Source organism: Balaenoptera ricei, chromosome 2 (assembly GCF_028023285.1).
Source record: "Balaenoptera ricei isolate mBalRic1 chromosome 2, mBalRic1.hap2, whole genome shotgun sequence".
NCBI classification, from domain to species: Eukaryota; Metazoa; Chordata; class Mammalia; order Artiodactyla; family Balaenopteridae; genus Balaenoptera; species Balaenoptera ricei.
In genome coordinates, this window is record NC_082640.1 from 18,274,014 (window position 1) to 18,287,256 (window position 13,243).

The following is a 13,243-nucleotide window of genomic DNA, read 5'->3' on the forward strand; positions in this document are numbered from 1 at the left end:
ATCTGAGGGTCACTCCTATAGGGCACACGTATGCACCGCTGTAAGTGGAATCTGCTAATACTTAAGAAGTAAACGTAGGGCTTCCCTGGTGGCACAGTGATTAAGAATCCGCCTGCCAATGTAGGAGACACGGGTTCGAGCCCTGGTCCGGGAGGATCCCACATGCCACGGAGCAACTAAACCCATGTGCCACAACTACTGAGCCTGTGCTCTAGAGCCTGCGAGCCACAACTACTGAAGCCTGCGTGCCTAAAGCCCGTGCTCTGCAACAAGAGAAGCCACCGCAATGAGAAGCCCGTGCACCACAACGAACAGTAGCCCCCGCTCACCGCAAATAGAGAAAGCCCGCGCGCAGCAATGAAGATCCAATGCAGCCAAAAATAAATAAATAAATTTATTAAAAAAAGAAGTAAATGTAACCGTAGCCTCTCAATGGACACAGTTAAAACTTGGTTCCAATTTTTTTTCCTATAATAAAAATGACGGATGCTCGCTGCAGAGAGTTGTGAAACTGAAAGAGAATAAAGGATTTTGTGACAAATGAATAAAAAGACAGAGCAAGGCAGGACAGTCTCATAATTTGTAAATCCTTTACCAGAAAGTAATAAATTTCTATGCTCTATACGTTGTGAAGAAGCCACTGGTTTCAGGTTTTGCTTTTTTTTTTTTTGGTTTAAACTTCGCAATTTTTCACACAAGAACTTTAACAATAAGACAGCTCTCACATCATCAGAAACCACCAGAGTAAGTTACTAGAGTTGACTAAAAAATCCTAAAACAGAAGATGGTGAGAAAGGGAGAACCAGAAAGAGATAAATAAAGGAGAGACAAGACCAAGCCAGGAAAACACAAGCAGAAACCTACTTCCTATTCACTGCTTGTGCTTTTCAAACCACAATGCAAGTTGCAGTGTTTTTGGTTTGAAACTGCTAAATTTTGAGCCTGCAGACAGAGGCACTGCCATGGCAAAGCACAGCCTGGTGAAGGATTGAACGCAGGCAAGCTCCTCTTTGCTTTTCAAACTGCTAAGAAAGAGACGAAGCAACAGAACAACAACAAACTGTAAAGTTCCAAGTTAAGGATTTTGCTTAAAATATTTTTTAATCACAGTCTAATATATTTTCATCATTATATTTAAAAGAAACCTAATTACGTTCAAAACAAAAGTGAATGTGCTTGCTGTCACTAATGAGATCTCAGGGCATGAGAATTATTTCAGAAGCAGCAGCTAGTATCCAAGGGTGCATTTTTTTTCATCATTTGCGTTAAGCAGAAATTTTATCAGAAGGCCAATTAATAGTCAATGTAATAGCTTTGCAGAAGGAGTACTAAATTAAGTGTGTCAACACCGTACACTCAGTGCCTGCCCCTGTCTTGCACTCATCAAGAAAATTACATGAGTGAAGCTTCATTCTCACAGAGGATGGCCAATCAATGGCAACTCATGACAAGACTCAAGATGATTCCAGTTGTTTTAAACATCTGGTAGAAATAATGCCGTGAAAAGGAGCTTAGTCCCTGCAGATTTTTCACAAGGAAGCAAAAAAAAAAAAATTTAAGCTCACAGTCTAATATTGTTTTAAATTCTGCATCTATTTTTATATTCTGAAAAAAAAATTCCCATGTTTTAATGAACTAGATCCATCAGAAACATATACAGAGTCTGTATCAAAGGAAAACAGCTTTTCTTAAACCACTTTCATTAAAATTAAGCCAATATTATATACTCACATAATATTACATACTCATATATTATGTATAAACTTAAAGGCTATCAAAATCCTCAAAATTCTACATCATTCTAGCTCTAAAACAACTATGTAATTCTAGTTTTAAATTTCTACAATAATCCAAAACAATTCAGATTTGACCACTTACAAAAAATGGGACTAGGTGATAAGTTTGAAGTGATTTAAATGTTATCCATGCAGGTGGTCAAAAAGAAAAAGTTATATCATTTATTGGTTCAAAATAATACCTGCCCTTATAACGCCCTGACCCAGAGGTACTCAAAGTGTGATCCCTGGCCACGGGCCTCATCACCACGAGGGAACTCAGTAGAAATGCAAATACTCAGGCCCCACCCCAGACTTACTGCATCAGAAACTCTGGGGCTGGGGGCTAAAATCTGTTTTCCCAAACCCTCCAGGGAACTCTAATCCAAAGTCAAGTGGGCAAAGCGCTGCCCTAACCTGCAGGTGACAAGAACAAAGACCAGCTAGAGTGTTAAGACGTCCTGTGCTAAGCGACATCCACGACTTAGCTCGTTTAACCCTTATGATGATTTCATGATGTAGGAACTCATATTCTCATTACACTGGAGCAGCTCTGGCTCAGTCATATTAAGCACTAAACCGAGACTCTACAAAGCCGTGTGAAGGCAAAGTTTACTGTTAACCACTATTACCCGCAGCATGCAAGGAGTATGTCCCTCCCTTTCTGCTCTCACAGTACAAGTTCGTCCACTCAGTAACTCACATAAGCTTTGTGGAAACGGGCAGCTTCCCTCAGGACGTAATTTCAGTCTTCTATCACACGTAAAAAGCCTCAAATGCGTTGACGCTACCCTCCTCAAAAAATAGGCAGGGTGTGAATTTCAGACGACCACTGGAGTCCTCTTTCATCAGTTCAAATTTTTATTAATTGCTTGACTAAAGAATAACTTAGGGACTTCCCTGGTGGTCCAGTGGGTGAGACTCGAGCTCCCAATGCAGTGGGCCTGGGTTCAATCCCTGGTCGGGGAACTAGTTCCCACATGCGTGCCGCAACTAAGAGTTCGCATGCCACAACTAAGAAGTCTGCACATCTTTAGTCCACAACTAAAGATCCTGCGTGTGGCAACTAAGACCCGGCACAGCCGAAATAAATAAATAAATTTTCTTTTTTTTTAAAAAAAGAGTAACTTATGTGTAGCCCATCTCGCAATGTGATCTCTGCAATGTGATCTCCTGTTACTGAATCAAGGCCAAGTTTCCACAACTGGCTCATCTCTAACCAAAATCCCAACTGCCCCAATCTAAAGGGATGAGGTGAGAGACAGAAGGTAACAGGCACTTGGGGAGTAGAGCTTTCAAAGTGGCCTGAGGCCCCTTAAACTCATGGGACGGGCCAAACACCACCGTTGCTGGAAAGCACTTGTCAACAGAGAGAAACATGTGGACAAGATCTCAGTGAGAATCTAGCAACATGGACGTTGAGAGGGAAAACATTGATAACAGTTCTATCAAAAATTCATAACAACACCCTTAACTATACACAAGAGGAGATGCATTAAATAAATCACTGTACATCCAAGGTATTTTAAACCAATATAGCTATTAAAAATATATTCACAGGCATGGAAAGAACAAATGACACACCCCAAAATATTAACATATCGTAGTAAACATCTGATATTGTAGAATTACAGGAGATACATTTTCTACTTTGTACTCCTTTGTTTTTCAATGTCTTACAGTATAAGCACGTTTTAATGTAAAATATATATTTATGATAAAATGAAATTAGAAAAAAATACCATAAATAAATTACTTGTTCTATACCTCTAGAACCTACTGAATCTTCAACATATATTGATAGTAAAGTAATAATGAAAAATTGTTTTAAATTTTGAAGTTAACACTTTATATTACTCACTAAAACGCTGAATATACTAGATGAATAAATTTTTGTACAAAGAAGAAAAATAAATACTTTGCAGATCAGAGCAATTATTACCAATACTCATTTTATCAATAAGTTTCAGGATTCCACTGGGAATAAATACATAGCTTTAATTTTCACTGTATTAACCGAGTGGTGTTCCTCTTCTTTCATATCGTTTTAGACATTTGATGTATTCTTTTGGTTCAACACAACGAATGAGCACATTAGAATTTAAGACCATCATGGAGAAGGACCCCTGACAGTCAGGTAAAACACTCAGTACTGCCGGAACACAAATGAAATTATCTGAAAAGGCAAGAAATTACTAGCCTGCTGTCTAGTTTTCAAACACACAAAAGGAAGAAATGTTTTTAAATTTTTTAACTTATTCCACAAGTTATTTTTCTGAAATTTAGTTATTCAATATTTGATAATAAGAACACAAATTTTCCGAGTCTACAACGGCGAATGAAACTTTCAAATCTTCGCCCAAATTTATAGAACGGGTAACATTACTGAACTCTTCATCAAACAGTTAGGGGGACACCCTCACCATCAGCCAGTTCCCATCCGCAGATCAATTCAATGAACATTAGGAATTTACAGTAATTTACAAGAGGAAATATGCAGAAACAAGATTACTTACTCTGCTTAGTTTCTTTATTTTCATACAGCCATTTAAAAATAGAACAGAAGGGGTTTCAAAGACAGATACACAGCATTTTTTACCAAACATTTTAAGCAGAAACAACATAAATAATCTGCCAGAATTATGCCACATCATTTTTCCCTTGGGAAGATAAATGTTACACATACCATGTGTATTAAATAATTATGACTGGAGATAATCACAGCACACATAAAACGTATGCATCACTGCCAAGAATTCACCTAGAGATTTATTACACTGAGACACACAGCTTTTAAGCTCTGTAAGGAAGTCACATGTTTAGCTCTTAATATTACCTAGAAATGCTCATCAAGATTAGGGAGGGGACACGAAGCACTCGGGTGAGTTTGCAATCGGATGGATTACTACGGAGAGCTGTCTTATTCTCACTGCATAACCTGACACCTATTGCTCAAGTGGCAATTCAAATTAAAATATTGTTTAATGGTGAGAGAAAAAATACACTGTGGGGACAGGAAAAATGTATTTCAGGCAATGACTATGCTTAAAATGGCTAATTAACCAGCAAACTTTGATCATCATTTCTATTCACTACTGAAAAGTTAGCCTACATTAAACAAAAACTTTCCCAAGACTCGATAAACGTGGTTGTGCTTCTGTGGGCTCTAAAAGCTAATGAGATGGTGACAAGAGTTACACAACGGGGTCGGCGTCCTGGGACAGCTCAGTCTCCATTGATCAAGCACAAAGTCTCCCCATTTGATGTTTTAGGTTCTACCAGTTAGCCAGCCTGTTCTTTAAAAACCTGTTTGAAAGCAGTAACATCGATTAACCCTGGAAACAGTTTTCTATAAGTCAAAACAATCTCTTCCTCTCTTCCTTTCATTTTTAAATCTCATTTTCTACAGAAGTTTCTCCAGTGTTTAAAACAGCATGAAATTCACTACCCAAATAGCATTAAAATCTAACCTTAAACACAGTGGTTTATGAAAAATCCTCCTCAACACTCCAGCCTTCCAAACAGGAAGTGTCATTCTTCTCTTTGATTCGAAGACCAAGAACTAAAGAGTCATAAAAGAGGCACCTTTGATGGGCTTTATTTTTGTAAATACTTTGAACAGGATTGCCTCCTAAGTTTTTCTTTGGTCTCTATCACATCCCAAGTCCTATTTCCAGTGCATCACTCTCAGAAGTTAGGTCATCTGAAATAGTCAGGTCTCAATTATTGGGAACAGAATGATCCAGGAATATCCATTATTGGACCTTCCATCTGCTGAGTCCAACCAAGCAAACCACCCAAGCGTCGATAAAGAGGATGGGCAGGAGCTGGAAAACTGAACCGCAACCATCGGATAGCTCTCATCTCGAAAGTTCCATTTTTTAATGTTTTAGCCGATATCTTCCAACAATAGAAACTTCAAGCCAGTATGTTTTTTCCATACGTTAACTGTGATATCTTTTAAAATCCAGTATCTTGGAAACTGCTGGCAATAGTCCTAATTCCCACATAAGAAACTCTGAACTAGAAGCCCTGTTGGGATACGCTATGGATTTGTCTCAACAGAACTCTGATGGTTCCGTCTGACTTGAAGCATTTGACCACAAAGCCTTATTTAAATAAGACAACAGAGGCAACCTTCAATAATTTTCTCCTCTGAAGGTCTTAAGATTTTATGATGCACCTCATAAAGTCAAAAAGAAATAAAAAATAGCCCCCTGCCTTCACTTTGTAGAGGTAGAATCTCATCTGTTTTGAATCCACAATATAAAGTAAGACCAGTAGGTGTAAGCTTTGTTGCTGTTGTTGAAGTTGGTTCTCGGAATTGTGTCGGAATCCAGCCAATCCCTGCTTCCCATTGATGCAGCTCTGCTTTTTCATTACACTGGCTGCCATTTTAGCAACAGAACATTTATAGTATCTCCTAAAATACACTGAATTTACACACCGGCTAGAGTTGGACTTAGAAGGGTTTTGTTATTTTAAAAGATATCCCACGATCCTCAAACAGGAATAAGTTTCATTGAAACACTAGAGTTACAAATTTTATCTCAAAAAGTGAACTTCATTGTGTATCTGTCTTTGGATGGGTCATGCTCTTCCACTCATCTCCTCCATGTGGGAAGCTGCGGGGGTTCTCTGACCTCTCTGTGAGAACGTCCTAGCGTCAGAGACTGGACAGCGCAAACATCTGAGCCAGCACACACTTCTGCTTCTTCTGGATGACCACGTCCAGACAGCTCGAGGAGGGGTACCATCCGCCAGACAGAGGTCCACTCCCGTCAGTGAGAATCACCCCGTTTTCAATCAGCATTGCCAATGACCTAATAATAAGGCGAGAACTTTGCTGGACTTTCTCACGTCTTAGCCAACTCAGTTAAAAGGAAATCCCACAAGTTGTGTGAAATGAGTCATGAGTCATTTGTTGATTCCTTAACAAAAAGCTGGAGCACCTGTAAGTGCTATGGCTGGATGCACAGATGCACATCCAGGAAGATAAGGTCCCTTCACGCCACCACGTGACATGAACGTCATTGCTGAATGCTCTCCATCTTTCTGTACTGAACCAGAGAGAAACTGAATCTTTCCCTTAAAAAAAAAAAAAAAAAAATATATATATATATATATTACAGTGCAACATAAAACATTTCAAGGAAATCATGTTCGCAGAGGCTTAAGAAAAACAAGTGTCCCAACTTGGGGCTTACATATTTTACAATCATTCCATATTTAGAGATAATTAGGACTTTTTTCCAACTCAGATATGAGAAAATGTTGTTTTGCTCTTTTAACTCTAAGTTAAAAAACAGAAGTTTAGTGTGCTGGTCTCCTCCTGCTCTCTCTCTCTCTCTCTTGTCCCCCCTGCTCTCTCTTGTGCTCATGGTCTTCCCTGCCACGCCCTTCTCTCAAGAGGCCCAAGTCATCTCCCCCAGCAAGTGGGGCCGGCCTGCGGGGGAGGGCGGCATGCAGCCCCACCTTGTCCGGCTCTCGGAGCACACCACCACCTGGACCAAGGGGTATGCACGTGCCGTGGGCTATGACCTGAACAGCACCTGTGATTACATACTACCACCTATGGGGAAAGCCCTTGTGAAAACCGACATTCAGGTAGCTCTTCCTTCTGGGTGCTATGGGAGAGTAGCTCCACATTCTGGTTTGGCTGCAAAATACTTCATAGATGTAGGGGCTGGTGTCACAGATGAAGATTAGAGAGGAAATGTTGGTGTTCTACTGTTTAATTTTGGCAAAGTCTGAAGTCAAAAAGGGTGATGGAATTGCACAGCTCATTTGTGAACGGATTTTTTACCCAGAAATAGAAGAAGTTCAAGTTTTAGATGATGCTGAAAGGGGTTCAGGAGGTTTTGGTTCCACTGAAAATAATTAAAACTTTATGCCAAGAAAAGACATTTTAACTCTTGCATACAACCGATGTAAAGCTTTAAGGGAACTTCAGTAAATGGACTGAGAAAGCCTTTAAGGTGTCAAAATAACCATTATTAGAATGTAACGGGAAAACCTACTGAAATGTTACGTCAGTGCTGACTGAAGTGACCACACCCTTACATAAAGCAGCACTTCACACACTTGATGCTCCACAAACGATGCGACATAATCCAACAAGACAATGACACTTGGGAGGTACTGTCATCAGACTTCAGCACATGCTAGCGAGGACTCCGGAGAATGGCAGCACATCACCACTAATCAACCCTCCTGTCCTCAGCAGCCAGGTTCAGAGCCGGGAAGTAACTCACCACAAGCCACAGCGGTCGCCAGACAGGGTTCCTGGGTCAGAACCCGCACAGACGCGGTTGACAAGGGAACCCTAGGCCTCCTCTCCGGTCCCCTGAACCCGAGTCCCCAGAGCGGATCCCCAGGGGCCACACAGGAAAACGGTGTGGGGACTGGAGTTCCCGGCCAGGTTCTGCATTCAGAGGAGAAAAGGCCTTTGTTTAAATGGCTCTGAACAATAGAATAATTGCAAAAATGGTGTATTGGATAAATAGCAAATTCTCAGGGAAACTACAGAGAGGTAAGGGAAGACGAGCAGATGAGGGGGCAGGACGCCTGGCTCAGTGGAGCACATTCGATCTGCTGGGATGCATGATTTTATGGAACACGCTAATGACGATGGAAGAAAATCTGGGAAGAGATACAAGCATGAAACAAAAAGCAAGAGTGAGATGTGAAAGATTACGTAAATCACGTATTGGGGTTTTAGAAGAAAGGTGTTTTTTTTTAAACCCCCCACTGGACCAAATGAGTTGTAACACATAAACAGGCACTGTTCTGTTCAAAAAAATAAGACCCTCACTGTAACATTTACAATTCTACAAAAGACTCCATCAAATTCTGCCAAGGCATACCCAGTGGCTGGCATCTGAGGCTCTGGAAAGATGAAATCTGAAACTGCATACTGCCGTTTTATGTATTTCACTGCTAGGCTAGGATACATTTAATGCACAAATGCCAGCAGGCCAGGATACAAAAATTTACTATGGATGTGCTTTAAGTTAATGTTGATTCCAACAGTTTACCATCCATCAACTATTCTAGTGCCAATTAGCACCATAAAAACCATGCGTAAATATTTGAAAAACATGTTAGCAATTAAAGGGAGGAACTATTCCACATTAAAATCAGGAAGAGACTTTAGGTTAAATGCTAAAAGGTAACTACATTCTCAGAACATCAAGTTTCACAGCATAACACAAAATGCTATACGCACTCTAAACCAAAAATACAACACGTAGATCCTATTTAAAATTCAGTAAATGCCAATTATTATTTACTGCTTTCAAAACGAATAGGTCTTCTAACAATATGAGGTTTTAAACTTTGTGCGTCATTAACTTATACTCCATGTTAGTGATGAAGTGTTGACAAATGCTTTCAGTGAACTAAGAATGTGAAATATTCTGAAGAAAGGTAGCTTAGGTTCTTTCTTTGTACTAACTTTTTAATGCTTGCCTTTTTTAAACAATAGGAAAAGTAAGAGTGCCTGGCACATGGCTTAAAGTCAAGCTTTCTTCTTAAGTAATCTAAAAAGAAGAACATAAATTCTTCATCATTTAAAGACTTTACTTTCTAAGCAGAGTAATCCCCATAGTTAAAAAAGAATTTTAATATAAACTGAAAGAAATTTAATATGCCAAGTTAATCAATGACAACTCAACAGCCTTTCATAAGGAATCAGGATCCCACAGAATTGGGGCCATTTTTTAAGTACTGAGCTTTAAGACTGGGACAAAAAACTTTTAACAGTAGGAATTGATATATTTTTATCAAGACTACACCAACTCTTTCATCTTTCACAATGAGAAAAATAGCCAAAATCATTAACTCATGGGGAAAAATCTAGAATACTAATAGTAAGATATTTCGATGGCACTGACTAAAATATTTGAGGACCTATTAACTGGTTGAAAATGGATAAATAGATGCAGTCTTTTAAGAATAGTAATTCAAATGTTAGCTTTCAAGACATAGACTGTGGTCCCAATCCATTCAAATAGAATGATGCTGCCACTATTCTACTTGAAGAAAATGTTGGGAAGTTTTACTTATATTTTAAAAATTCAATTAGAAGACAAAATTTGTATATTGCATGTATAGGAAAATGATCTCCTAGGAAAAAAATAAGTCAAAATAACTGAGGAACAAAACAAAGTTATAGGATCAAAGAATAATGAATACTTCAAGTTTTGCTTTAACTATTAGAAAGCCTTGTACCAAATACATGCCTGAACGCTTATCTTGCATTATTATTTTACTATCCTTATTTTTTTCTAATATCCTCAAGATGTTTTAGCTTTTTTGTAATCACATGTATCTTATAAGGCCACTATGCCCAAATTCAGTGCCATCCCCCATTTTCTGAGAAAACACCTCCACTCACCCGCACACCTACCTTCCTACCACCCATCCAAAGGGGTGGGCGCCTGGTAAACACAGGTGTTCTGAGTGGTTCTACTTCAACCCCACGGCCACTGCCACCATCACTGCACCTGCACCCTCCCCTTCCAGCCACACTGATGAGATCAGAGTTGGACTTTTGATCTAAACTGGACCAACTGCACTATCTCCCCAAGGAACCTGCAGGTGGGACTGAAAGACTGAAAGAGACTGGGACTATCGTAAGACACATTTAGGGATGTGAGACAGACAAATTATAACATGGAAATAGAGGGGCAAAGAAAGCTGCTCTAGGGGAGGAAGAATAAAGCAGAATTCCAGAAGCAAGCAAGAAATCACGTCTTGAGAAGCGGGACTTTTGGTGTTCCTAATGCCGTTTTAGACCTTGTTCCTGTTCTTGTGCTAGTTGAGGTTATGAAGAACCCCTCTGGTACCACCCCAACTTCATTCTTCTTACGCTAACTTGACTTGGTTATTGTTATGTGGAACATCAAGAAACTCAACTGAATACAGCCTCACATCCTACGTGCAATAAAGATTTAACATATGTAACTGTGCTACCACTCTTCAATCCCTTGGCTTAAGATCATTTAGATGAACAAAGTTAAAATGTTTGGGTTTCTTCTGTCCATACCTGTTCCAATCATGGACTTCAAGGGTGATAACTAAGCCTCCCCAACACACTCTTTCCCTTCTACTAACCCACAGCCCTTCACTTTTCTATGTCCCACCCGAAAATATCTAGACAAGGATATTTCTGGTTCATAGATTGTCTGTATTTTATACAAAAACTTTCTGAACACATACATGTACCTGACCCCATCTCACCAGCAGGCATGGGTGATAAAGAAAAGTATAATAGTGAGTTTAACTTTCTCAGCCAGTAGCACAGCAATGCTCAATGGACCCAGTGGTTCACCCGGGACAGAGGAGTATCACTCACCAAACAGCACCCTTTCCAAAGTGGGTCACTGTTATCACTAGAATGTGATTTTATCTCTGAGTAGTTTGGGAAAGAAAATAGATGAGAATTACTCAGCTACTTGAAAAGTAGGAATTGTGCTTTATTCAATTTTATATCCTTGGCGCCCAACACATCATGTAGAATATACTACATGCATAGAAAATAATTACCAATCAGAATACCTAGAAAATACAAAAGGCATGATATAATTATTATTATTACCATCATCATTATTATTTTGCCAAGACTATTTCTCAATCAAAGAAAGATGCAGACAATTGTGGTATTACTGGCCGTATATAATAGGTTTAGGACAAAGTAAGACCTTTCAAACACACCTCCCTGTAGGGACACATTTCTCAGCTCCTACTTACTTACTGACACATGGGTTGCACATCTCTTTGCTAAAAAGTATGGCTCAAAAGTGAGTCATTATATCCCTCATTGCTACAGCCCAAATGATCTATCACGGCCACATCAGAGGCACATTTATGACTTGCTTATTCCAAAACCAATTTGAGTGCGTGCTGTTACAAAGTTTTTGGTAGCTATAGTTCTCAACGGAAATTCTGCTTCATTTTATCAGCCATATGGAATTATAGGCAAGAATCACATTGTAAACTATCATCATTGCCTTGATCTTTAGAACAACAGATAAAATACTTATCGTGCCTACGAACTCATTTCCTCAAAGTGTCAAGTCCTAAGTAACTTAGAAATGAGTCCTACCTTCTTTCTGACGGTCCCTTGACTCTATAATATGAAATCTGCAAGAGTGTAAAGCTACCTATTGCAAAGACAGCTTCCCTTCCACGATGTCCCCTCACCCCAAGTATACACACTTAGCTTTTATTCCAGTTACACGGAACCACCGATCAATTAAATGCTGCTTCCAAACCCACACATCTGCTATTCCTTCTCCCTGAGATAAACAACTCGTATAGGATTAAAAGACTTTTTTTTTTTCTTCAAAGTCTTAAGTTTTCTGGAGACCCTATGCCAAAGCACTCCCTCTTGTCATTCTTCTGTCCTTGGTCCACATGTCCTCTTAGTACTGGTGCCACACCCTGCCTTTTACTTCAGCTAATTGTGCACATCTTACCAGAGCTCAATCTGATTGAATTGATCTTATTGGCAAAGTAGTATTTTCAAACGATCTAAGATAAAAAGGCTTGTAGGCTAACTGGTACAAATTTGTTATGATTTTCTATAACCCATGCCTTAGGGGTCTTGCCCTCTTATGTGTAACTGCTAAGTACCCACGCATTTTTAGGCAAGTGTCATAAACTCTAGAGGATTAGCCAGAGATGTTTTTTAAGCCCAATTTTATTTTAAACTGTAAGCGTCTGGAGCTTTCACAACACTTTCTAAAAGAAAAGTGCAACACTGAGTTGTAAATTCTACCTGAGTTGCGATAGTTACCAGTCAGAATAGACACATACCAATGAAAGAGAAAACAAGATTGCTACCTTTTTAACATCCCAGCAAGTCAAGATTCCTTAAGTGAATGCCCACTGGTCAATGTCACAATTTCCCCTGTAAATCATTATTCCACAGTTTAATAAATAGACTTACTCACCAAACAGAAAGACACACAATAACTGGTGAAAAGGATGACTCCCAGGACAGCAATATAATCTGACCTTACTTACTGGATGAGAACAGAAGTGATTATAACAACAAAAACGCACTTGAGAGGCTTCTACCGCTTGTCAAAGTGAAGAAGAACACAATGGGTGTATTTAAGATGATCCTGGGAGCTGAGCTGAGATCCTTCATGTTGTATAGAAACAGGCATTTAAAATGAGTCCATGAAGAGAGTTTTCTTATTTAACAAAATATCTTTTACAAAGTAAAGGATTTTAAAAGTTTGAATTAGAAGCTGACATAGGTCATGTGCCTTAATTACGTGCATCATAAAAACTAGTATGTCCTACTGAGTAATTCAAAATAGTGGTAAATGTTTGGCTTCCCAGGCAAAAGAAATTGCTTAATTTCTAAGACTTAAAACATGAGAACCATAACTAACCATGATTCGTGAAGAAGAAATCAAGAGTCCAAAACAGAATTTGGGGAGATTTTTTTATAG

At 39.1% G+C, this 13,243-nt stretch overlaps 1 protein-coding gene and 1 pseudogene across 17 annotated transcripts in view; one reads left to right on the forward strand and one right to left on the reverse strand.

Moving 5' to 3' along the window:
* Positions 1-13,243, reverse strand: part of PARD3 (par-3 family cell polarity regulator) — a 631,899-nt gene that overhangs the window by 407,111 nt on the left and 211,545 nt on the right. The window lies entirely within an intron of this gene.
* On the forward strand, positions 7,155-7,659 carry LOC132360793 (deoxyuridine 5'-triphosphate nucleotidohydrolase, mitochondrial-like; annotated as a pseudogene).